This window comes from Serinus canaria, chromosome 4 (genome assembly GCF_022539315.1).
Source record: "Serinus canaria isolate serCan28SL12 chromosome 4, serCan2020, whole genome shotgun sequence".
Lineage (NCBI taxonomy): Eukaryota > Metazoa > Chordata > Aves > Passeriformes > Fringillidae > Serinus > Serinus canaria.
In genome coordinates, this window is record NC_066317.1 from 16,932,353 (window position 1) to 16,954,851 (window position 22,499).

At 42.1% G+C, this 22,499-nt stretch overlaps 1 protein-coding gene across 5 annotated transcripts in view; it reads left to right on the top strand.

The window, feature by feature from the left end:
* Positions 1–22,499, top strand: part of ADGRL3 (adhesion G protein-coupled receptor L3) — a 488,937-nt gene that overhangs the window by 30,513 nt on the left and 435,925 nt on the right. The window contains exon 1 of one of the 5 annotated variants that reach the window (XM_050973752.1): positions 19,776–19,788. The exons of the other annotated variants lie outside the window; for them this stretch is intronic. The gene's annotated coding sequence lies outside the window, so the exon portion shown is untranslated. Of the gene's footprint in view, positions 1–19,775; positions 19,789–22,499 lie in introns of those variants that run through there. 5 annotated transcript variants of the gene reach the window in all.

Consider the following 22,499-nt stretch of genomic DNA (forward strand, 5'->3'; position numbering starts at 1 on the left):
GTGGAAAAAAAAAAGGCTGCACTTACATAAAAGTGCATGTGTATCAGCTGTGCTGATTTAGCTGCCTTCACCTTCTGGGGCTCAGTTATTTGAGCAGGTGGCGAGGAGAAGCTCTGCTTGTGGTGTGGGTGCGTGTGGGAATTCATTGGCTTGGGAAAATATCCCCACCCTAGCGCTGCTGGCTGGGGTATTTGAGGAGGAGCTCTGACCTTTGCTGTGTTTCCATGTGCTGAGCCCTCGAAGGAGCAGTCAGCTGGAGGGGTGCTGCTGCTCTGCCCTGCCAGGCAAGGCTGGAGGGCTCTTATCTCCTTCCTTCCGCCTTGATAACAGCACTTGTCATCTCGCCGCACATGTGGGTTTTACACAGCTCAGCGTGCTTTCCAGCAGACACCAAAATATTAATTATAATGCTGTAAAAATTAATTGAAACACAGCATAATCTCTGTTAAGTAAGGTCACTGAAATTGTCTGAAAATAGACTGCTCAAGAAATGAGATGAAATCTCTCTACAGAGAAGCTTAGCAGATTTCCTGTGCCAGTCCTCTTGAGATGCTTCTTACTGCTGTTAAAGTGCATTCAGTACTTCTGTATTTTCCCTGAGAGTTCCTGCCAGCTTTCCTGTCCTGCTTATCTCTGCAACCTGTTAATAGTGTTTTGGCCTCCCTTGCCCAGATGGTGGTGATGGGGGCCAAGCACTGACTGGTGGTGTCTTTGTCTGAGCATTGACTCCTTGGGAGAAGACATGGGCCTATGGAAGATGTGGATGGAGATGTAGTCTGGTGATTCTTTGGTTACAGGTCTAATACCTGTGCTGGTCCTGACAGAGCAGGGCTGCCACAAAACATTTGATTGTTAGAGTCTACCCAGTGCCTTCAGAGTTGGCTCAGCAAAGTAGGTAAAAGGATGAAATCCTACCAGCTTCCCAGTGGCCTCAGTCCAACTGCTTTTTGGCTTTTAGGAATGGCAACTGTGTCTTTTTCATCCCATTTGAAGCCAGCTAGTACTAAATGAGGTTAGATTTGGGAATAGAATGCATGTTTACTCTAGAGATTGTTCTTATTTCATTGAATTGGCCACTGGAAATAGATGGCCCATAACTTCAGTGTGACAGTGGGATGAATGCAAGCTGGCATTTTAGTTAGGGATGCTGCCAGTGATGTCATTGCATCAAGAAATTCAGGCGGCCATGTGGTGCGATAAGCCTTTACTTTCAGAGTGAAGGGAACTCTGACAGTTTGCAATTTCTGGTGACATCTGCTCCATTTTGTTTTATTTTAAGGTAAACTGCTGTCTGGAAAGGTAAAATTACCACCTGCAGTCAGAGAAGGACCTAACTGGACCAAACAAGCTTCCTGACATGTAATAGTGTGACCTTTTTCCAGCTCTGGTTTTCTCTTTTGGTGTTGTAAAGTCCTTTTCTCTGACTGCACATCAATGGCCTGCAGAAATAGTAACCTTCAAGTGGAGAGGGGAAAAAAGAAAGAAAAGAAATAAGAGCTTCAGGTGGCAAGATGAGAGCACATGTGGAGGAGCTGCTGTGTTGTCTAGATGGTCTGATGTGCTGTGCATTTCGCCTGTACTCCAAAGACAGGTCCTTCTACAACTGCCTTTTTTTTTTTTTTTTTTTTTTTAATTCTTTCCTGTTGACAAAATCCTGGGGAGGAAATAGGGATGTGTGAATCCAGCTGTCTTAAAGCTGATGGAAAGAAGTTGCTTGGACATCACAGCCAGGCGAGAAGAGAGACTCTTGGGCTTTGGTGGGGAGAGGAGAGAGCTCAGAGCAGAGGCAGCCTGCACTGCCTTTTTTAAAATTGTTTTTGTTTTCAATAAAAATCACGTGTTTTTGGAAGGAGCCTTCTGAAGAAGAGAGGACAGCAGCATTGAGTGTGAGTTTTTAATTCACTCGTATGATAGAGCTTTGAGAAAAAAACTGGATGGCACTTAATGATGTTCTGTGATTTTGAATGATATAAAGGTAACTTTATGTAGTGTGAACTCAGGGCTGTCATGGTCTGTGAACTCATGCAGCAGTGGAGAAAGGAATATGTTGCAAACTGCGGTGATTAATCCTAGCATTTGGTTTGTTGGGCTTCGTGGAGGTGTGCCTTCCCATGCAGAAGTTGAAATAAGTCATTGCAGTGGAAATCTGAAAATCAGACAGAACCCTTCTCTTAGAGTTGACTTCATATGAGGCATCTGAACTGCATTAAATCCATATTTTTAATATTTGTGGCTAAACTTTGCAAGAAAAGAGCAATCAGACCTCACGTTGTGATGACGAAGGGTGGATCCACTGTCAGAGTGATGAGAGGCTCAGGCTATCCCCAGCAATTGCCATGCTGTAAATATTCAGTCCTCCTTACCCTGAAGCCAGCAGCCTATAACCCTTTTACAGAAGAAATGCAATGAGGTTGTGAGCCAGCAGACCCATTTGGAAATGTATTCTTCCTGCGCTGTTGGGTGTTACAGCACTAAAAACAAATTAAAAGGCACCATCATAGGATATTACTACTAGCTTATGATACAACTTAACTGCTGATAGACAGTCTATTAGACCAATTCCTCCGGCTGCTGACAGCTCACCAGGTGCTTGGAAATGTCAGCCCCTGCCCCAGGATATATGGAGGGGTTATGGTTTAATTTTCAGGTCGTCCATGCTTTCTGTGGGTGGAGAGCAGCACAGAGCTGGCCCTGGGAGTCCTGCATCCAGCTTGTGTTTTTAGTGTGTTTCCTGAACAGTGCTCTTGGAGATCTCTTTGTTCTGTCAGACTTGTGGGTTTCGGTGTGTTATCACCTCCTATGCTGGTAGTCACTTTTTTTTTTTTTCCTTTATTGAAACCATCTCAATTAGTTCATATTGCTGCCACTTTTTTTTTTCTTTTCTTTCCCCCTCCACTTAAGGAGGGACCCACTCAGCCTTCCTGGTATGTTTGGTAACTGTATAATTAGAAAGCTAAAAATAATGTACGGAAAGCAGCAGTTTCACAGGAGGTGTCCCAGTTTGGCAACACTGGGCTCTGAGTCACACTTGCTTCCCTGAGAGCTGAGCTGGTTGAAGACAGCAGTGAGTATTGTGCATTGGGCAGCCAGGGTTTGCCCACGTGTGGTGCAGCATAGCTGAGGTCTGGCCATCCAGCCCAAGTGCTGGTGGTGCCGGAGTGCCGTGGGTGGAGATTTACTGCGCTCTGTGTTCATTGAGGATGTGTTACGATGCTGACCAAAACCCTGCTCTGAGCCCGCTCTGGAGTACCTTGGTGCAAGGAGCAACGATACAAATAGAGGAGTGAATGTCCCCATCTTTGTCTGACAGCCAGCAGATCTCAGCTCTATCAGCAGGAGTGCTTTTATTCTTAAAGATAGTACTGCAAACAGTATCCAATTTTCTCTTTATTATTTTTTTGCTTCCTTCCACGCAGTGACAAAGCCATAAATTTCTCCTCCTCTCGTGCTGGCTTTTATTATTTATTGATAGCATGTTAATTCCCAGAATCTGAACTCCAGTTGGGACCCTATTAATGTTGATTCTTTACAGACTCACCATAGGAAAGGAGGTCTCTGGAATACTGAGGAAGACTGTTTTATACCCTCTCTTTATACTTTGATTACTTGCTGTTCTGGGATAGAACTTGAATGAAGGAAATTGCAAATTTCATACTATGCTGTTGCACCAGGTGAAAACCCTCTTGTTTCCAATTTGTCATCAGTTTTATCATGTATCTTCCAGTGTACACTCTTTTTCATCAGCCCTGTCACTTAGATTGTGTGGTCCCAGGGGAATCTCAGCACATTGGCTGCCTCATCTTGTAATTGCCTGGGCAACTTTTAATTATGGATCTTAAAAATGATGGCATCCAAATACAAGTGGAAAGACTTCCAAACTTCTTGTGTTTAGGCATTTATTACTCTGTGAATCACTCACCTGGTCTTCCTGGGGGCTGCTTCTTGGCTTTCAAGCACTGAACACCTGAAATGCCATTGGGGTGGCAGGAAGTCAGGACTGACTGCACAGAAAGCTCATAGGGATTAACTTAGTTATTTATCCCCTTGGTTCTCACTTTAATCTTCTTTTAGTAACCAAATTCAGTGAACTGCACAGCTGCTTAAAGGTCTGCCTTGTTCCGAGCAGTTTCTTTCAAACTTTATTTTGTCTCTTAGGTGAAATAGGGATTAAATTTACAGCATGGTTTGTGAGCCATGCTTAGTTCAAATTACAGTAAATCATTAAATGTGCTGCCATTGGTTTTAGAGGAGAAGCAGATGCAGCTCGGTACTGGGACCATTAAACTTCCAGGAAATGGTGGATACCAAAAATAAATAAAAATGCATGAGAAACAGATTTTGGCTGCAAATTTCTGACCTTCATTACAAGTGATTTTTAGAACCTCTGAGACTGGTTTGCTGTCTTCGGAAGGAATATACTTGGTCTTGTCTTGTCTTGGCTAAGCTTTGGGGAAGAGAAGAGGGGCTGCTGTGCTAGGTGCAGGTGCCCCAGTGGATGGGGCTGGGCACTCTGGATCACAGCATACAGCCAAAAATTGGCATTTCTAGCCCTGTCATGGTTTACTTTCAACAAGTTGTAGGAGTTTGAATTTATTCTCATTGAGTCAGTGAAAGAGGGTATAATAACTGTCTCGGGGAGGGAGGAAAAGATGTGCATGTAGATTTGTTTATCTGGGTTGCTGTGGGTCATTTATTCATTGCTGGAGCACAGTGTGGCTCTTGCACATATTTATTTACTTGCTAATGAGAAAGCTAGAGAATTTTGGAGGAAGGGCTGAGAACACAAATTTGGTATCTGAATGCTTTCCATATTCATGCTGTGTGCAGGCAGATATTTCTTTATACCCCATTTTAAAATTCTAATCTGTGATGCTGTAGATGAGCTGTGGGATGATGGCTGACATTTCAGCTCATTTCTTATCATTTTAGTTTTAATCAGAAGCTAGTGCTCAACTTTATATAAACAGAAGTAAATCTACTTCACTGGTCTCATTGAATGGTAATGAGGATTGTGATTTTATTCTTTGTAACATGAAATTTTGAACATTAAATTTTGACACAGCAAACTATTTTCTCAAGAATTCTTTCAAGAGTTATACAGAGAAACATTCACATGAATCCAGGGTCATGGCTGCAATTGACAGGAATCAAATACTTTTGCCACCCAGGTTATAGGTGAATGACTGACCTCACAGAAGAATTCAGTAAGATTTTTATGAGTGATTTTGCAGTCTCTAGCCTCCGATGTCACCAGGTGCCTTAGAAAAGAGGAGAACTTCAAAAGGAGGACTGTGCTGTATCAGAGATTTCATTAAATTGCTGAACCTTGTCCTTACCCTGTTTTCCAGATTGATTTGTAACTAATCTTTTAACAGCACACAAAATCTGCAGGCCACCTGCAAGAAGGGGGGCTATTACCATTTAATAATATTTTCTCAACAGAGATACAAAAGAAATGCCCTGCAGAGTTAATCACAAATATCCATTGAGAATAAACATGCAAAATGTTACATCAACAGTGTTCCTACGTATGCAGCACTCCAAGCTCTGCTGCTATTAATAATATGTTGAGAAGGCATGGGTGTGTAAAGGAATGAAGATATTATATGAATATGTATATTTATATATACCCACCAACTGTATAACCTACATGCTAGACTTTACATAGCACTGTATCAGTTTCATCTTCCTGCTGCCTGCAGGACTTCCCTGGACTTTAATTACAGGCTGGAAAATCTTCGCAGCATCAAACAGTAGATACATTATTAAAAGGAAGAGCTTGGCAATGGCACAAGCTGCATTCAGGAGTTCTAACTGTAAAGTGCTGGATGATGACTTGTTTTTGTCAAGCTTGTGTGCCACACGTGCACCCCAAACTGTCCTAGCTGCAGGTGGAAATATGGTTAGGTCATCAGAAGGAGGGATGGATGTGTAGCCATCCCTGAAATTTATTTAGATAATAAACAGTTCCAGTACAGAAAATAATCCTTAAAAGCTGAGTCCTGGGGATTTCTTCAGAAGAGAACTTGCTTTTGCCCCTAGGAGCAAACCAATTTGCTTGAGAGAGCTGGTGAGCAAGCTGCCTGCTGCTGGCTGTGAAAGGAGCAGTGCTGTGAATCACTGCAAAGAGTAGAATCCTGAAAAACAGTACATTTTTACAAGTCAAAGCTGGGTTACTTGCATTATCTGGGTTACTTGTATTACTTGGGCTGCTTTTGGCACTACAGAGCTTCTTTTGCCCCATCCTCTCCCTCCCCATTTTATTTTCTATCAGACAAGAGTCCTGCCTCTGGAGGAGAGAAGATTCACAGCAATAAAAGCACACTTCTTGGTTCACACCTGGTCTGCTGGACTTGTTTTGCCATTCACAGTTTTATAAACAGCCACACAGGAGCTCAGCTTTAGGTATGTCCTATATAGATAGAGCTTTAGGTGTATCCTGTGTGGAGCTCTGGGTGTGTCTGCTTTACAGACAGGTGCAGCTCTGGCAGTCTCATGGGGCTGCAGCCAGTCCTAGTTTATTTTTGGATGATTTTGCTGGTGAGACAAATTACCTGTGTTTGACTCCTCTGATAGAGGGGCAAGTTTCGTGATCGAGCTTTTAGTGCTTTGCTGCACTGCAGAGTCAGCTCAGATCCCAGTGTGGGACATTGAAGCTGGTGTTTGGCTTCAAGGCAGGAGAGGGGGAGCTATTGAAATCATCCTTTACCTCCCTGTGCTCCTGGCTGGCCACATTTTTCCTCCTGTTGCTGGCATTCATCAAAACACGGTGCTTGGAGAACGGATTTGCTGTGCTCTGCAGGAGCCTCTTGCAGTGCTCACTTAAATGGGGAAGAGCAGCAGTGTCCCACTCTGGCTCAGCATGGGAGGATGCTTGGGCTGGATCTGTCTGGGTGTGAGGGTGGACCTGGACTTGACACCTTAGTGCCTATACTTGATGCAGTTTTTATATATATATATATATATATGTATTATCTACTCGTGTGAGCTCCTCTGTACTCATATGTACACATACATATATACACACATATACTCAGGAGTATATATACCTTCCACTTCCTCAGCTAGGAGTGATAAATTGCTTTTTACACACCTGGCTATGTGCATTGCCCATACGTGTTTGCAAAACTAACAAGAGCAGGACACAGTTCTCTCTTCCAGGGACTTCTGTCCTTCCTCTAGGAGTCCCAAGTTTACCTATTTGCTTTGTAGGTCTCAGAGTGCTAACTTAAGATGATATCACTTTCTGGGCAATTTGAAATGCAAATATTAGTCAGAAATACGAAGTGTATGCTGCTGGGTGGCAGACAGGATGCCAAAACCAACATTTATCCATTAAAATCAATCTTAATTAGAACAGACCGAAGTATTCTGATTTAACCACAAGATTTGCTTTGAGTTTCCTTTTCATTATTTATTTTTTTCCAGTTTATGCATTTCTAGTGAGCCACATTCATACTTACTTATTTTTTTTTAAATGCCTGATTTCTGATTTTTTTTCCTCAGGGGCAGTGACTTAGATTTGCTCAAAGTGGAAGTACAGAATTAATAATTTTTGCCTTCCTTTCCTTCCTTTTCTTCCATCTCCCCCTTTTTTTTTTTTTTTTTTTTTCCAGAGCCCTCTGCCTGCTTGAAAAGCTGTATCTACCAGCTTGATCAGATTCCTTGTGTAATCACCACAGATGTCATAAAGCACCTTTCTGCTCCCTGGGTCTGAGGCTATGGTGGCTTTAATGGGTTTAAAGACAACTTCAGCACTAATAACAGCAATGTTCATTTATTTCTATTGCTTCTGACAGGTTATGCAGATGTTGCAGTTATTGTAACGTTGTGTGCTTCAGATATCAGATGTACTTTGATAATTTTACAAGATGTGTTTTGCCTAATTATTTCATCCCTGTTTAATTCAGGTTGTCCTTGATGTCAGGGCAGGGCCAGGCACATGTGACATGGATTCCTGGGAAGGGATTTAAATTCCTGGGCTTGCTGGGGCTTGCAGAAATAGCTCCTTCTTGCCTCAGACATCCACCAGCAGCATCTCTGCTGTCCATGCCTCAGCCAGGTCAGGGGTCCTTGCCTTCTGCTCCACCTCAGCTCTTCTAGCCTTGGCTGGGTGGTGGCTCTGGCTTTCCCTGAAAGCCACGGGCGAACCCAGGCAATGCTGCTCCAGCCCCTCCCTACACTCCTGAGGTGAATCTTCAGCTTGTAGTGCTGGAGGATTTCCCTTGAAAGGGCTTGAGAAAGGGAAAACATTCTGGACAGACCAAAAAGAGTGTCTCTTCTGTGAGATGTAATGCATTAACTGCAGTCAGCAGTCAGGCTGTGCTGCTCTTATTGCATTTAGTTGGGTTTTTCTTATTCTACCAAGCACAACGGGGTTAAAATTAATTAAATTCCTCAGTTTCCTTAAATTCTTGGGGCTCTGTTGTTGGTTTTATTTATTTATTTAGTATGTATTATTTGTATTTTAAATTACAGCAGAGGGTTTTGTTTAAAATGGCTGCACAAAAAGCAAATAATAGAAAATGAAATTAAAATGTGATGGAGGCAGAAATTAAGAAATTAATCAATTTAAATGAAGGAAATAAGTGGACTTTTTTTTTTTAATAATTATTATTTTAAGGGCCTCACCTTTTAAGTAATGCAAACGGAAGTAGGCAAAAAGTTTAAAAGAAAACCCCAACTCTCTCCTTTTTACCATTGCTGCTGGATGCACCCAGCTGTGCTCACAGCAAGTTTTTCTGCAGTGTGGAAAGTCTCAACACGGGACAGCGCTGTTTTTGTTGTTCCCCAGCACCCCTCCTGCATACAAACAAGTCTTAGAGCTCTGTGGTAATTTCAGGGCTGGGGAACCAAGTAATTGCAGCCAGGAGATTTTTTTCTAATTGTACTGTACTGAACTTGCAGAGGAGAGATTGTCTCCAAAGCAGTTCCTCCTACGAGCTTTCTGTAAACCCCTGTTGGTGTGTTTGGCCACCTTTTGGGGTGGCATTGGTGCCACAGGGAGGAGGAGCTTTTCCAGAGCTCCATCCTGGCATTACTGGCAAGGTTCTTTGACAAAAGAGCACAGAAAATCACTTGTGCTGCTCGCTGGTGCTGATGTTGCACTGAAAGAGAGGCTGGTGCATGCTTTTGATGCTAAGCAGGCAAGTAATTGCATGAGAGGGATTAAAAGTTTTGGAAATTTAGGTGTTTTGCTAATTCTGGATAGAAATGATTAATAAAGAAGTGAAGGAGACCTTAGGTTGGTACCCAGTGAATCTTAACAAGGTTTTGGGGTAATTGGTGGCTCAATTGCAAATGAAGTCTGTTCTTTGTTATGTGGTTGGTAGGCTGTGCTCCTAAACTTGCTCTTGAACTGAAGGAGATGAAAGTGGTTATGTGCAGAAACATCATTTTACAAGGAAGGAAAATTGTCCCAATCATACTTATTGAGTTTGCTGCTCTTTTTGGTCAACCTGAAGCACCATGTATCTTTTTTAAAAGGCTGAAATTACTCAGAATAACTGGATTTGTAGTTTTGAAAGTCAGTTGTAAAGTAATTTTGTGATCATTTTGCTGACTGAGACAGCAGCATGTTATATTTCTGCTCCTTTTGTCCCTTAAGACCTTCATAAAATGAGATCTTCTACCTCATGAACCCGTCAAAATGACTGCATTCTAAAGTAAATATGAAGGCATCAGTGAGCATAATTTTCTTTGAGTTCAGTCCTGGTCTAATGGCTTTGACAGAACATCCAGTTAATTTTGCTCTAGGCTTCTGCTGCAATCTATCCTAAGGAAATTACTGAGGATGATCAGATTTCTTTGTTTGTGAGAGGTGAATGCTGCTGAGTTGCCTGCTTGCTGCTTCTGGGGTGGCTTTTCCAGAGAGTGTGCACAGGAGCAGGGATGCACAGATGGAGAGTCCCTCCAAAGGGAAGAATTCCTGCTGTCTGCCACTCAGGCTGGCACTGCAGGTGGCTTCAGTAGGGCATTGGCTCTCTAAATGTGCTTTCACCGCCCTGCAGTAGGGGCAATGCCTCAGAGACCTCCTCGAGTAGTTGTGGGGCTGATCCCTCCTTGCTCTGCCAAAAATTTCTCATCCTTCCTGTTCCCAGCTGAGGTGCACAGCACAGTGCTTGCCCTGCATTTCAATGCCCCTGGGTGAAAGTCAGGCATTAACCATTAAACCACTTGGGCTAGCCATAGCTACTGGCCCTGTTGGGTGGTGGAAAGTCATTGTGTTCTGCACACCAGCAGTGCTTTGCATGGGCCAGCAGAGAGGCTGATGTGGAGCTCTTGGCCCAAACATTTTGTACATCTCACAGTTAGGTGTTTTGCATCTAAATGTTGGCAAATGGGTGGCTTGGCTGCCATCTTGTCATTAATCCACAGGGTCTTGCCCTGAGGAGTGTTTCTGTGCTCTTGGGTGGTGGTCCAGCTGTTTGAAGCTTACTGTTTCCTTCAGAAAAATGTCTGAAAGGAGAGAAGAATGGGGAGAAAGTCACTTGTCTTTTTAAAGAAAAAAATACACCAAAAGTGTGTGCACACAAAAATCAAGAAAAGTTGAATATCACAGAATGGTTTGGTTTAGAAGGGACAGTAAAGATGATCTAGTTCCACTCCCCCTGCCATGGGCAGGGACACCTTCCAGTAGAACAGATTGCTCACAGCCCCATCCAGCCTGGCCTTGAACACTTCCAGGGATGGGTATTTGCCACTTCTCTGGGCAACCTGTGCCAGTGCCTCACTGCCTTCACAGTAAAGAATTTTTTCCTGATATCTAATCTAGATCTGCCTTCTTTCAGCTTGAAGCCATTCCCCCTTAGCCTATCAGTACATAGCCTATTAAAAATCAGCTTCATGTAGTGGAAGGGAAACAAGAAATAAAGCAATATCCCTTGCTAACTTGGAGCAGGGCTCTTGCAACAAATCCCGACTGAGGCAAATTGTCCTCCTCCTCTTCACTTGAACACAGCAAAACACTCTGCCTTTCCCTCTTCCCAAATTGGTCCTCCTGCATGAGCCCTGATCTTGCTGAGTACAGAGCATAAATACATAACAATGTTCTGTGTTGGTAGTTTTGCAAACAGTATGTGTAGTATCAAAGAGAATATTCTGAACAAATTGGTACAGGGCCTGTGATCTGAAACTACTGTACTCTTGCATTCTAAAAGCAGTAATTTTGGACTTTGAGTCTCAATTTACTCTTAAAAGAAAAAAAGTTGTTTAACCTTAAAAGGAATAAAATGGAGCACAAGTTTACTACCTAGCTTTTAATATCTTTGCAGAAGACATATGTTTTGCAATAATGTCAGTGTTTTTAAGTTTTGTTTTATCATAAAATAGGCTTTTTGAGTAAATTGTTTAATCAGAAATGTTGGCAGTAAAGCAGAGTTTTCATTTTCTCCAAAATAGCTTCGGTTGTTGTTTTTTACACAGAATATTTATGGAAAAAATCTTCCTATTTTATGTTCTCTGTGGAGAAAAGTTTATAACTGTTTCAGTAAATTATTTCATGCTTTCGCTAGTGATATCACTGCATTTTTAAATGTTAGACGTTAAAATTCACAGTCAGTCCTTGGAAGAGGTAGTTTTCCATCGTCCCCATTGCTCCAAGCCTGAGGAGGATGAACACAAACCCGGCTATGCCATTCCCAAGTTTATTCAAGGGTGATGCTCCTGGCTGCTGCTCTGAGCCAGCTGAGCTTTTCTGGCCTGTTGACTTTAGTCATCTCCCTGCATATCCACAGGGCAAACATTTAGCCAGGAATGCCAAATGTCCCGTTTTAGAGATGGACAAAGCCCTCCACCGCCTACACCTTCCCTGCCTTATTTACTGCCTGGGTCGGTGATGGTTTGCATCACAATCACCCAGCCAGTTCTCCAGGAGCTGGAAGACTTTGTCTTAGGAGTTATTGAGGTATTTGTTTGTTGCTGCAGCCAGTTGTTAGGCAGGGTTTGCAGACAGTCCTGGAGGTTGGGAAACACTCGGTAGATGCCACATGCTGATTGCCAGCCCTCCCTGTGCAATTACAGACTGAGCCCTGCCAGGTATTTCAATCCTCTTAGTCAAAGACAATATCTCCCATTTAAACACTACCTGTTATGGCGAATTCTTGCATCGGTATCTTTCTTTTTATCTCAAAAGAAAAACCCCCAGCCTCTTCTGAAATCAGTGTTTCCTTTCCTCCTATGAAAGGAGATGTTTCAATGGAGTACTGGAGTTGCTGGTTTCTGTGTTGATGAGACTGAGGGAAGAAACCCTGGAATATGCCAGTGAAAAAGTTAGCAGAAATTATAAATTTAGATATTTTGCTTAGTGTCTTCATGAGCTTTTTAAACCTTTCTACTGATTTACTTTCTGCTTCCTTGTTTTGCTCTTCCATTATGTTTATCAAAATCAGTAATGCAAAGAAAAGCATTTCTAGAAAAAGAGAAAATGTGGGTTTTTCCTGAGGTTTTTTTTGGTTTTTATTTTTTTCCATCTCTCCTTTTTTTTTTTCTTTCTCATGCATTACAGGCTAGGAACTGAAATGACCAGTAGTTCATAAAGTTTAAAAGAATCTCCTTTAAATAACATGAAAGTTTAATTGTTCATTGCCCTTGGGGAGTATTCTTGAAGGTCTGTGGCTAATTCTTGTTGATTTCAGGATGAAATAGGAGCCTAAACACCTTTTTAAATTCTTTCTGGTAGCACTTAGGGCACTTTATAAGTCAGCGGGATTTGTGTGCTCATGTCAATGAAGGACTTACAGAAATCATATTTAGCATTTTAGAGGCAGACCCACCAGTGGAAGCTGTGGGAATTTGTTTTTCTAAGATGCTTAGGTGCTGCTGATAATCTGAAATGATTGCAGGTTTCCAATGTGCAACTGAAAGTTCACTTCCTTTGGCCCAGGATCATTTTCCACTGCCTTTTTTGTTTCATAGTAGAAACCATGGAGGCCCTTCATTTTCCTGAAAGTGAGGCAACCCACAAGAAGGTGTGCTTCCCTGAAGTGATACAGAAATCTTAATTACAAAGACTGAGGAGAGGAAAAGCATTCTGCAGTTAATACAGCCTGTATTATCACTCCACAGGCAAGCAGGCAGATCAATTCTTATCTGACTATCAAAATAAATTCACACTGAGAGGGATCCAAGGCTCTTCTGCAGGGCTGGTTGCATCCTGCTTGCTGGGAAGGGCTAAACCTGCCTCCAGCTTGGCTACTGCTGACTGTGTCAAGGTACATGTCTGCAATGCTTTGCATGCAGAAAAATCTGATTTCAGTTTCAGGTGAAGCTGCACTCTTGGTAGGCATTTTTTCCATCTCTTTTTAAAAATATTTTGGGTTTGTCGTGTGGTTTTGGTTTTTTGTTTGGCTGGTTGGATGTTTTTTATTTTCTTTTTAAGTGTTCTGTTTGCACAAACCCATACATTTGGGGTAGGAGCAGCAGTAAATCAAATAGCAGTGGGTTTTAGAAGGGTTTCCTTGGAGAAATGCTGGATGAACTTTCAAAAGGCAGGACGGTGCCTCATAGCAGGAATGTTGTCTGCTGAAGAGTTACATTGGGTGAAAATAACTCTTCCCTAAAACAATCCTCATCTATCCTTTGCTGTCTGCTTTCTGCCAGCTTCCATTGCTGCTGATGGGGTCCAGCCAAAAAAACCATTAAAGATGGGAGATAGGTCTTTTGAAAATCTGCCTCTAATGTTAAAGCAGTCAAAAAAATACAGCTGAGCACTTTCTCTAAGTAAGTAGTGGTACAGAGCATGACTACTAGTTTCCATTTCCATTAATCTTCCATGGGAGTTCATTGGTCTAGCTTAAGCCAGGGTTAAAGCTAGACATGTTCCTACCTTGGATTCTTACCTGGAATCACAGCTTCAGTGTGGCAACAATTTTAAACTTACTAGATGGTTTTGAGTGCCTGTAAAAATACTTCTGAAGCATTGTTTTCCTGGGATAGAGGTGTATAGATGAGATACTGCCCTTGGCTTCATGTGTTCTATCCAGAGGGTGCCTGAAATTTCCTAGTGGTTTGTGATTAAAAGTAATCTATAATAATAAATGCTGGAACAAGCTGAAATAAAAAGTGGAAAAAAAAATCAACCTAGGGAGCCTGTTTTGGTTCTAGGAGTATTTAACAATCATTAGACCTTAAATATTGGAATTAAGGGTTTGTTTTCTGAATACTGCTGCCAGCTAGCATGCTTTGGGATGCTGTAGAAAAGCTGAGGGATTCACCTGCTAAATTTAGCTCTTCTCCACTCAAAATTTTTTTTTTGCTTCTTTCTGAAAGCATTTCTGAGCAGATTTTCCTGCCTTAAAATACAGGGTGGTGTAGAAGATGTAACATTACCCTCCTAAACAAGCATACACACTTATCCCTCCTCTCACCAGCTTTATTTACAGAGATCCTCCAGACCTCTCCAAGTCCCTGCACGAGGTTTCTTCAAAGGGGAGAACTTTCAGAGAGTTAAATACTTACTTTGAAACGGTTGTAAAGATTGCAGCTTCTGGAGCAAAGCCTAGCTTTTGCAGGAGTCTGTTGGCCAGGTGTGAGAATCCGTGGGCTGCTGGCCAGTATCAACCCCATACATCAGGTCTGCGGGCCAGTGTAAACCCAATAAAGCATCTTTGAGGTCTTGCAGCTTTGAAGTTTGGGAAAGGAGTCTTGCCAGCCCCAAAGAAGGGGGCTCTGAAGTTGGAAACAACCACGATTACTTCAGGAAGGATTTGCTGGCTTGATGTTTCGCTGTGGGATGGTGCAAACATCCCTGCAAAGGGGCTGTTTGCTGCTTCACTGAGATTCCTGATTTCTCTCCTAACTATTCCTAAGTCTCAAGTAATCGTTTGATGAGTGATTTTTATAGCACGTCTGTTTTATATTCCAGACTGTCTGGTGGTATCAATCTTGATTTTCTGTGAAATATCAATTGATAGTATAAATGTGTTTTTAAGTAGCAGAATGCCATTGAGTTTAATATGAAAATGAAGCCATATTGGCAGAGGCTAAATTACATGCTGGATTTAGAAAACAGAGTGTGAATTGATCCCAAGCTGGTGTGAATTCCTGAGGGTGGTTATTGCGTTTATTGCTAAGGTGGGTGATGAGTTCATGTCATCTCTTTTGCCCTGGGAGCCAAAGATAATGTGTCCCTCGGGAGCTGGCTTTGATACTTATTTTCCTACTGTAAGGCTCCCCATCTGAGCATGGACCCAAGATCTGTCCTGAGCTGGGATAGGTGTGGTTTTAGCTGGGTTCAGTATCTTGCCTCGGAAAGTACTGGCCAGCTTCCTGCAGCAGGAAGAATTTTGAATCAATCTGTTAGTTTTGATGGGCCTTGCCCGTGGCAGCAAGAGTTTTACTGGGTGAGGTTGCTTTTGACCTTTCCAAAGATTCTTCTGGTTGTCATTAGTCTGTCTGGGTGAACGGAGGAGTTGGTGGCTTTGGCAGATCCCCAGCTGTGCTTCTTGCTCCATTTGGACACAGAGACGTGTGCACCAAAGTTGCTTTTCATTTTTTCTGTTCAACTTTTGTGGCACTCTACTCCCTCAGTGCTGATACAGTAAATCTTTGCTTAGGTCTGTAGTTTTCTAGACTTATGTGTGATGCATCATCAGGATGGTGCTAAAGCAATCTGTAAAAAGATGCTTGCTGTGCAGGTAAGCATTTCTTATTTGTCTCCACTATCAAATCAAGTGCAATATTTTAATATATTTTGCATTTATCCAGCTATCTTGGTGCATAAGTGCTGCAATTCAACGTGTAGTTTTCCTTACTAAGAAGTAATACAGCTCTTTATTTTACAGTCCCCTTTTGTGAGTAATTTGAGGACCAGTTGGTCCTGTTCTTATTACTGTCTAGTTTACTGTGAAAAGAGCTGGACATCTGAATTTTGGCATGTATCAGGTTTGAAGCTGCTTCACTTTCACATAGTACATGATGATGGTTCTGTCAGACAAACCCTGTTAAAACTTGTTCATTGCTCAAAATGGAAACATGAGCAGCTGCTCTTTGCTTGCCTGTGTCTTGGCTAATTTTTAGGGATGGGTTCTCATTTAGTAGCAGTTGTATGATAGCTGTCAAAATGTCTGATTATGTATAATTTATAATAATAATTTATTAATTCTGCTTCAGTGTTTAATTCCTGTTTCCACATGGCCTAACGTTGCTCATGAAGTGTCAACAGAAAAACTTGAAACTGATGAGGAAGTGCTGTTACTATGAAACAGAAATTGGAGCATCCCTGGATACAGGAGGAGTCTTTTATTGTCTGCTTGTATATTTTGACCCTCTTTGCTGTCACAGCTGATCACTTCATGAACTTCTGACATGGAATTCTTCCCGTTCTGTTGTCTTACAGGTGTGGAGCCAGGGCACAGTGATATGTTGAGTCTTGTAGGTGCCCTGGCTCCCTTCCCATTTGGCTCCCCCTGAGCCATGGAAATTGTGTTTGTGGTTGTAACATTTGTGTAATGTGGTGCTGTAATGGAAAGTGTGCTTGCTAGGTGATACAAGAGCCCTCCACAATTTATGGGATAATTACTTGAGCTGGGTGAGCAGAAATTGAGGGCCCATTCCCTTCCCAAGGCTTGGGGTATCATGAGAAAAAACATGAAGGTAAGAGTCTCTTGGTCTGCCCTTCCTGAAGGGCTAATAAAACACTTAAAAAAGCTGCCACCTTCTTGTCAGTGGCTGAGTCTCCTTGGCTTTCTAGGAAACTTTTTGCTGGTACCAGAAAGTGATGCTCCTATCCCTGAGCCTCTCCCCTTCAAGACATCTAGTTATAGCTGTTCATGCATGAAAAAGTTCTTGGAGAATTTTATCTCCCATTTAAATGCCCTACCTGGGGGATCTGATGATTTTTAAATTTTTTTTAAAATTTGATTTGTTTACTAATAATAAAAAAAATGTAAGACAGAGGTTTCCTAGTAGCATGATGGTTTTTGTTTGCATTGCTCATGAACGTAAGCGAAAAGCCACTTAAGCAGGACTCAAGTCCCCTTGTAGAATAGAGGTCCTGTTTGCATCTCTTCACGCAGCCTTGCAGTAAAATAATTTTATGTTTTCCTTTAGGTGGTTTTGTTCCTACATGTGGACAAGATGAATAGGTCATTAGGATTTCAGCAGCCCTCACAGACCTTGAGAAATGGAAGAAATCATGGAGATATTTGAGGGAGGTGCTATGATCTGAATCACGCTGAGCTGTTGGGCAGAACCTCCCAGAGAAGCATGTTGATAACCTGCTCCCTTTGCTGGGAAAACAGCTTTGCTGATATTTAGGGTATGCACAAAACTCTATCCCATGATCCAGGAGGATAGGGAGGAGGTGAGGGGCAGAGAAAGCTTGTTCCCTGGGCCAGTCAGTTTAATAGCTGGCTCATGGTGCTGTGTGGGTGAGCAATCTTGGTAAAGGAGGATCAAAGGAACAGGATTTTAAGGTCATTGCTGCCGTACCATTTCCAAGCAGCAGCCTTGGCACTGAGTGAGGACGTCTGTTTTCAGGGCCACCTGGGAAATAGCACTGCATTGTTTTCCCATCCTAGCAGTGGCAGGGCTAGTGGGTACTGGTAGTGGCTTAAATAAACCCTTTCCTGCTTTGGAGATCAGAAGGGTTGTGGCATTTCTCCTTTAACTCGATTACTCTAGCCTGTGGTTGGGAGGGAGTTTTTGTCTGTTGAACATAATTGTAGTTTTCTAAATTTTAAGTTCAGATAACTCAGGCTGAGTTATAGAAGTCTGCTTTTCAATATCTTAAGCAGGAATAATTTGTATCCAGAGGGAAAATAGTCTAGAAATGCAGGGATTTAGATACAAGTGAAATAATGATTGGGCTGTGTTGGGCAATTTATCTAAATGCTTTTTACCTCGGAGCTGTGCATGGACTGACACCCCTGTGAGCTCCAGGCTGACCTATTTGGTGAGTGCTTGAGATGACATGCAGGGAAGGAATGTTCACTTGATCATTTTGAAGTTTTAGAGTCCCAAGTGTGCATAGCTGAGGCATCATTATGATAAGAATCTTGAAAATTTAAGAAGCACTAAGCAATGCATTTGTACGAGATGAGCAACTTTAAACATTCACTTTTTAAGGCAAAATTATTTCCAGAATTTATCTTCTTGACCTGCTGTGTAACTCTAACACATAGTTCTAAATAGAACATTTTTATAAATGGCCATTCCTGTTGCCAGTAATAGGTCTTATGCAGTGCATTGCTGTGACACCTGACTTGCTAGAAGTACAAGTTTTTATTAATGGGCAGATAAAGTTGCTGTTGCATTGCATCTTGTGGTCATTGCCTCCTGGAGTATAAATACACATAATAATGTGGTTTAACGTGACACATACTGTTTCACCATATTGACATTTCCATTCTAATGCACTATACCTGTCTGGTGAGGGTACCTTTAATGTGCACCACAAGCATAAAAATCATCAGCAGAAAAGAAAAACAACCCACTTGAAGAAATGATAGCTCGTTTAGTATTGTATTACTTCTGGGAAAGTTTTATTTATATGTGAACAAATGTTGCAGTTTTTCAGAGTGCTCCAAACCTCAAAATGTGTTGTGCAACCAGCATAATGAAATGGTGATTGGGCCACAGGAAAGGTGCTGTGTCTCCCAGAGGAAAAATTGCTCCTTCTTACTCATTTAGCCTATGGCTGTTCTAAAGGAACAGAGTACTGAAGTTGAATTATGCACAGCCCCCACTTAGGGAACTCTGCATTTTTATTAAATTGAATGGAATATCTTCTACATGAAATATGGAGGGAGGCGAGGGAAAGTGTCTAGAGATGCCAGGGGAGTAGAGCTAGAAAGGACTGGGGGGCTTGGGGAATAGGACTCCCAACACAAAGAAGTGCAGTAGAATCTACTGTTTTCATCAGGGAGTGGAGCTAATTTTGTTGTTGTTTTTTATTTTGCTGTAAAATTTGAAAAGAGAAAGTGGAAAACCGGTGAGATATTCTTTTTCTAGTACTCCTGAAGACTACTGGGAGAGCTCCAATTTACAACACAAAATTAAATAGACTCCTATTTCATAAGGTAAAAATACCATCCTTAGATATCTTGGAGAAATAAAATATATGCCATAGTAGTCCTTCATGCTGAGCATCTCTTTCCCCCTCTGCCCTGTGGGTACTGCTTGTGCAAGATCAACTGGAGCTTCATTTTGCCCAAATGTTTCACATCTTCCTACGGAGCTCCAACAAATGAAATTCAAAAGCTGTTTTCCTTTTTTCTTCCTTTTTTCTTCCTTTTTTCTTCCTTTTTTCTTCCTTTTTTCTTCCCTTTTTTTTCCCTTTTTTTTCCCTTTTTTCCCCTTTTTTTTTTTCCTTTTTTTTCCTTTTTTTTTTTCCTTTTTTTTTTCCTTATTTTTTTTTTGTCCCCAGACAAGTGGTTCTTGTGCTTTGGCAAGAGTAAATAAGAAGTGACATGGTCGGCAGGAGCGGCTCTGAATTGGCCCTTGTCTCCCATTGTGTCCTTTGCCAATTAAAGGTCATGCACAGGGCACAGCACTGGGGACATAGGGGCTAAGCCTATTGTCCACACATTAATGTTCACTGAGATCAGAAGCAGCTGAAAAATTCGGGGACTAAACCCAGTTTTTTTGTATGTTGGCAGGGTGATGCTGGGAAAAGAGACACATGAGCATTCCTGCCCAAGGATGCACTGCTGTCACCAGCATCCAACTCTGCTTGATCTTTCCCAAGCTGCTGCTGGCTCTGATCTTCCTCTTATGTTTCTTTGGGACAGGCACTCAAGCTTCTTGGTGATGTCCCTATGCAGATGGGATGCTGAAGGTGCTGACATGGTAAGACCAGACCCACTTCCCAAGGGTGTGTGGCTCCACTGCTTTCTTCCTGTGCAACATTTCTTTGGAGGATGTCAGGGCTTTGAAGGCAGACATGGTTTGAACATTGTGACACTCTTGTTGGATGAGCTATTAGGGTCTCTGGTTTTGATATGGAGAGATGGTTTTGCTTCAGCATGATGAAATCTCTGTTGAATTTTGGTAAGAGCTTAAAAGGGTGGTGTGGAGCAAGTGATGCTCAGTGCAAAAAAATCAATAATAAATGGAGAATTTTGAGCTGGGAGGACCAGCTCTGTTTGGGGGCATCTTCTCCCATGTTTTAGTGGTTGACTTTCAGTCAGGTTCTTGTATTTTCAGTACTTATGGTGTGCTTATTTACCATTCTGGCAATTTTAGAAAGCAAATAGTGAAAACTTTGTTTCTCCACTGCTTTTTGGAGGCTTAATATATTAAGAACACGGAAATGAGCTGCTAAAATACAGTCACTGCCACGCCATATATCTTTATCCATAAATTACCATTTGTGAAGGCAAAAGGCTAAAGTGGGGTGGGCAGGGAAGGATGATAGGTCTGGGACTGGAATTAGGAGTTTTCTTAAACAGAGTGTGTTGGAGATCAGACAGCTAGACAAGCTGAACTTGGTATCACTGCAGATCTTTTGGCCCTGGTACAGTGAAAGCCAAGGGAGAGATAAACTCAAGGCAAGAGCAGAAGTGAAGACATCATGTCTGGTCACTCTGACCCTCTGACGCTGACTGCTTTGACAAAGGAAGAAGTACCAAGGACTTTACTGGCAAAAGAGATAACAAAAGACATAACTAGTACAAGAAGAATAATCAGAAGATTGTGTTTCTAAAGGGGACCAGGACAAAGGGGTCAGAGTAGAAAATTTTGTACGAACGTAGTGACCTATAAATAATATGTGTAATGAACTGGCTTCGCTTTGCTGGCATAAGCAGAGTCCATGTCAGTCAGTCCTCACAAGAATGGAATTAGATAGCAGGCTTCCCTTTGAGTGTACAGGATGGGTTAACTCTGACTGTGCTTCTTCCATGGGTTATTGCCAGTCTCAGGTGTGATCCTTTGAATTTGTAGCCGAGATGGAAGAAGTAATGGTGTAAATGTGCCAAGGCAGCAGGATTAATAACAGGTGTTAAACAGTATTTCAGGAGATGTCACTACTCAGAAAACATACATCTCCAGCCTCTTCAGCCCTGCATTGTTTTGTAGGGGCTTTATTTCATGTTGGGCATTACAATTCGATAGCAGATTTTCTTCACCTTATGTTCTCTAGGCAACTTCTCAATGTGGCTGTCATATCTTGTTATCTTTTTTACCACGAATCATGTGGTTTAGGTTTTTTTTAATTCTGGTGCAGCTCCTAGAATTAGAATATTTAGTACTGATTTCACCATTCATTAAAAAAACAATTTTCAGCACTTATACTTAGCACCCAGTGTCAGCAGAGGTGCACTGAATTCTTTAGAAAGATATGCTGATGAATCCGTCTTGTTCTCTGAGTACTGCCCAGGGGACTGAAGGAGGCCAGGAGCTGAAGATGCTCTTTAGCCATGGGTTTCTGCTCCATTTTTATTGTTGTCTAATCAGTGTTTCCTTGGAGGGACAGGATGAGCTGATGAGGCACCTGTAAAAATTAATTTCAGGGCGACTTTTTCTTCCAGGTCTGAGTAGCATCCCAAGGTGAAAGCCTAGTTCCTTTGAAAGGATTGCCAAATTCACATCGACTGGAGGCAGTCAGTGTAGCACAAGCAGGTTTTATTGCACTGCTTGCAGCTACAGCATTATAGCAATTGGCAAAAGAGACACCACAGGTACTATTGACTTTGGCTGCTGCAGTAGGAAGTGCATGGTTTAATAAAAAGAATGCCTAAATGCAAGGAAAGATAACCAGTGTAATCATCCTGTGCAGGAGCCCTTGATGTTATCCCTGTAAGTGTGTGTCATGGCAGGGTTTTGGTGGAGCTCATCCAGGGGGCAGTGGAGCCTGCAGGAGGTCAGACCCTTGCCAGCCCCTCAGCTGATGGTCCCAAGCATGAGGGAGAGGGAGGAGAGCTGGATGTGTCCCTCAGTGGGTGTTGGTCCCTCCTCCCCTTGCCCAGGAGTGCCATCCTTCTGATTTATGGTGCCCGCCTTTGGTTTTAGCATCAGCATTGCTCGTGTCTGCTGTCTTAATTTCTCATGCCTGACAACCTTCATGGGTGAGCTGGCTTTCCACTCCTTGATCCAGAACACTTCTCAGTTTATTGCTCACACAACAGTCTTTTAATTGAATTTATATTTGTTTGGATAGCACTTGTCAGTGTGGTATGAATCTTCATCAGGTTCAATTGTCTTTCACCAAGCTCCTATGTAATCTCCACAGTAAGTGCTCCAAAACTGGGATGCTTCTTCCCCCTTGAGGAGGAAGGAAGCTGCTTTGGAGCATGGCTGTCTTTTTCCAGTGCCTTGCACCATCAAGCTCTTGTCCCGTACTGGAGACCATTAATAAGGTTCTGATGCTTGGTTTTTTTGTTTTGTTTTGTTTGTTTTTTGTTGTTGTTGTTTGTTTGGTGTTTTTTTAATTTGGATTGAACATTTATTTAAGGTAATTGTAACTGCACTTATTTTTAATGCTGGTTAAGAAGTACAGTATATTTAATACTGGTGAAGAGATATGCCAAGGCATCCTGCTGGAAACCCTGAGAGGAACA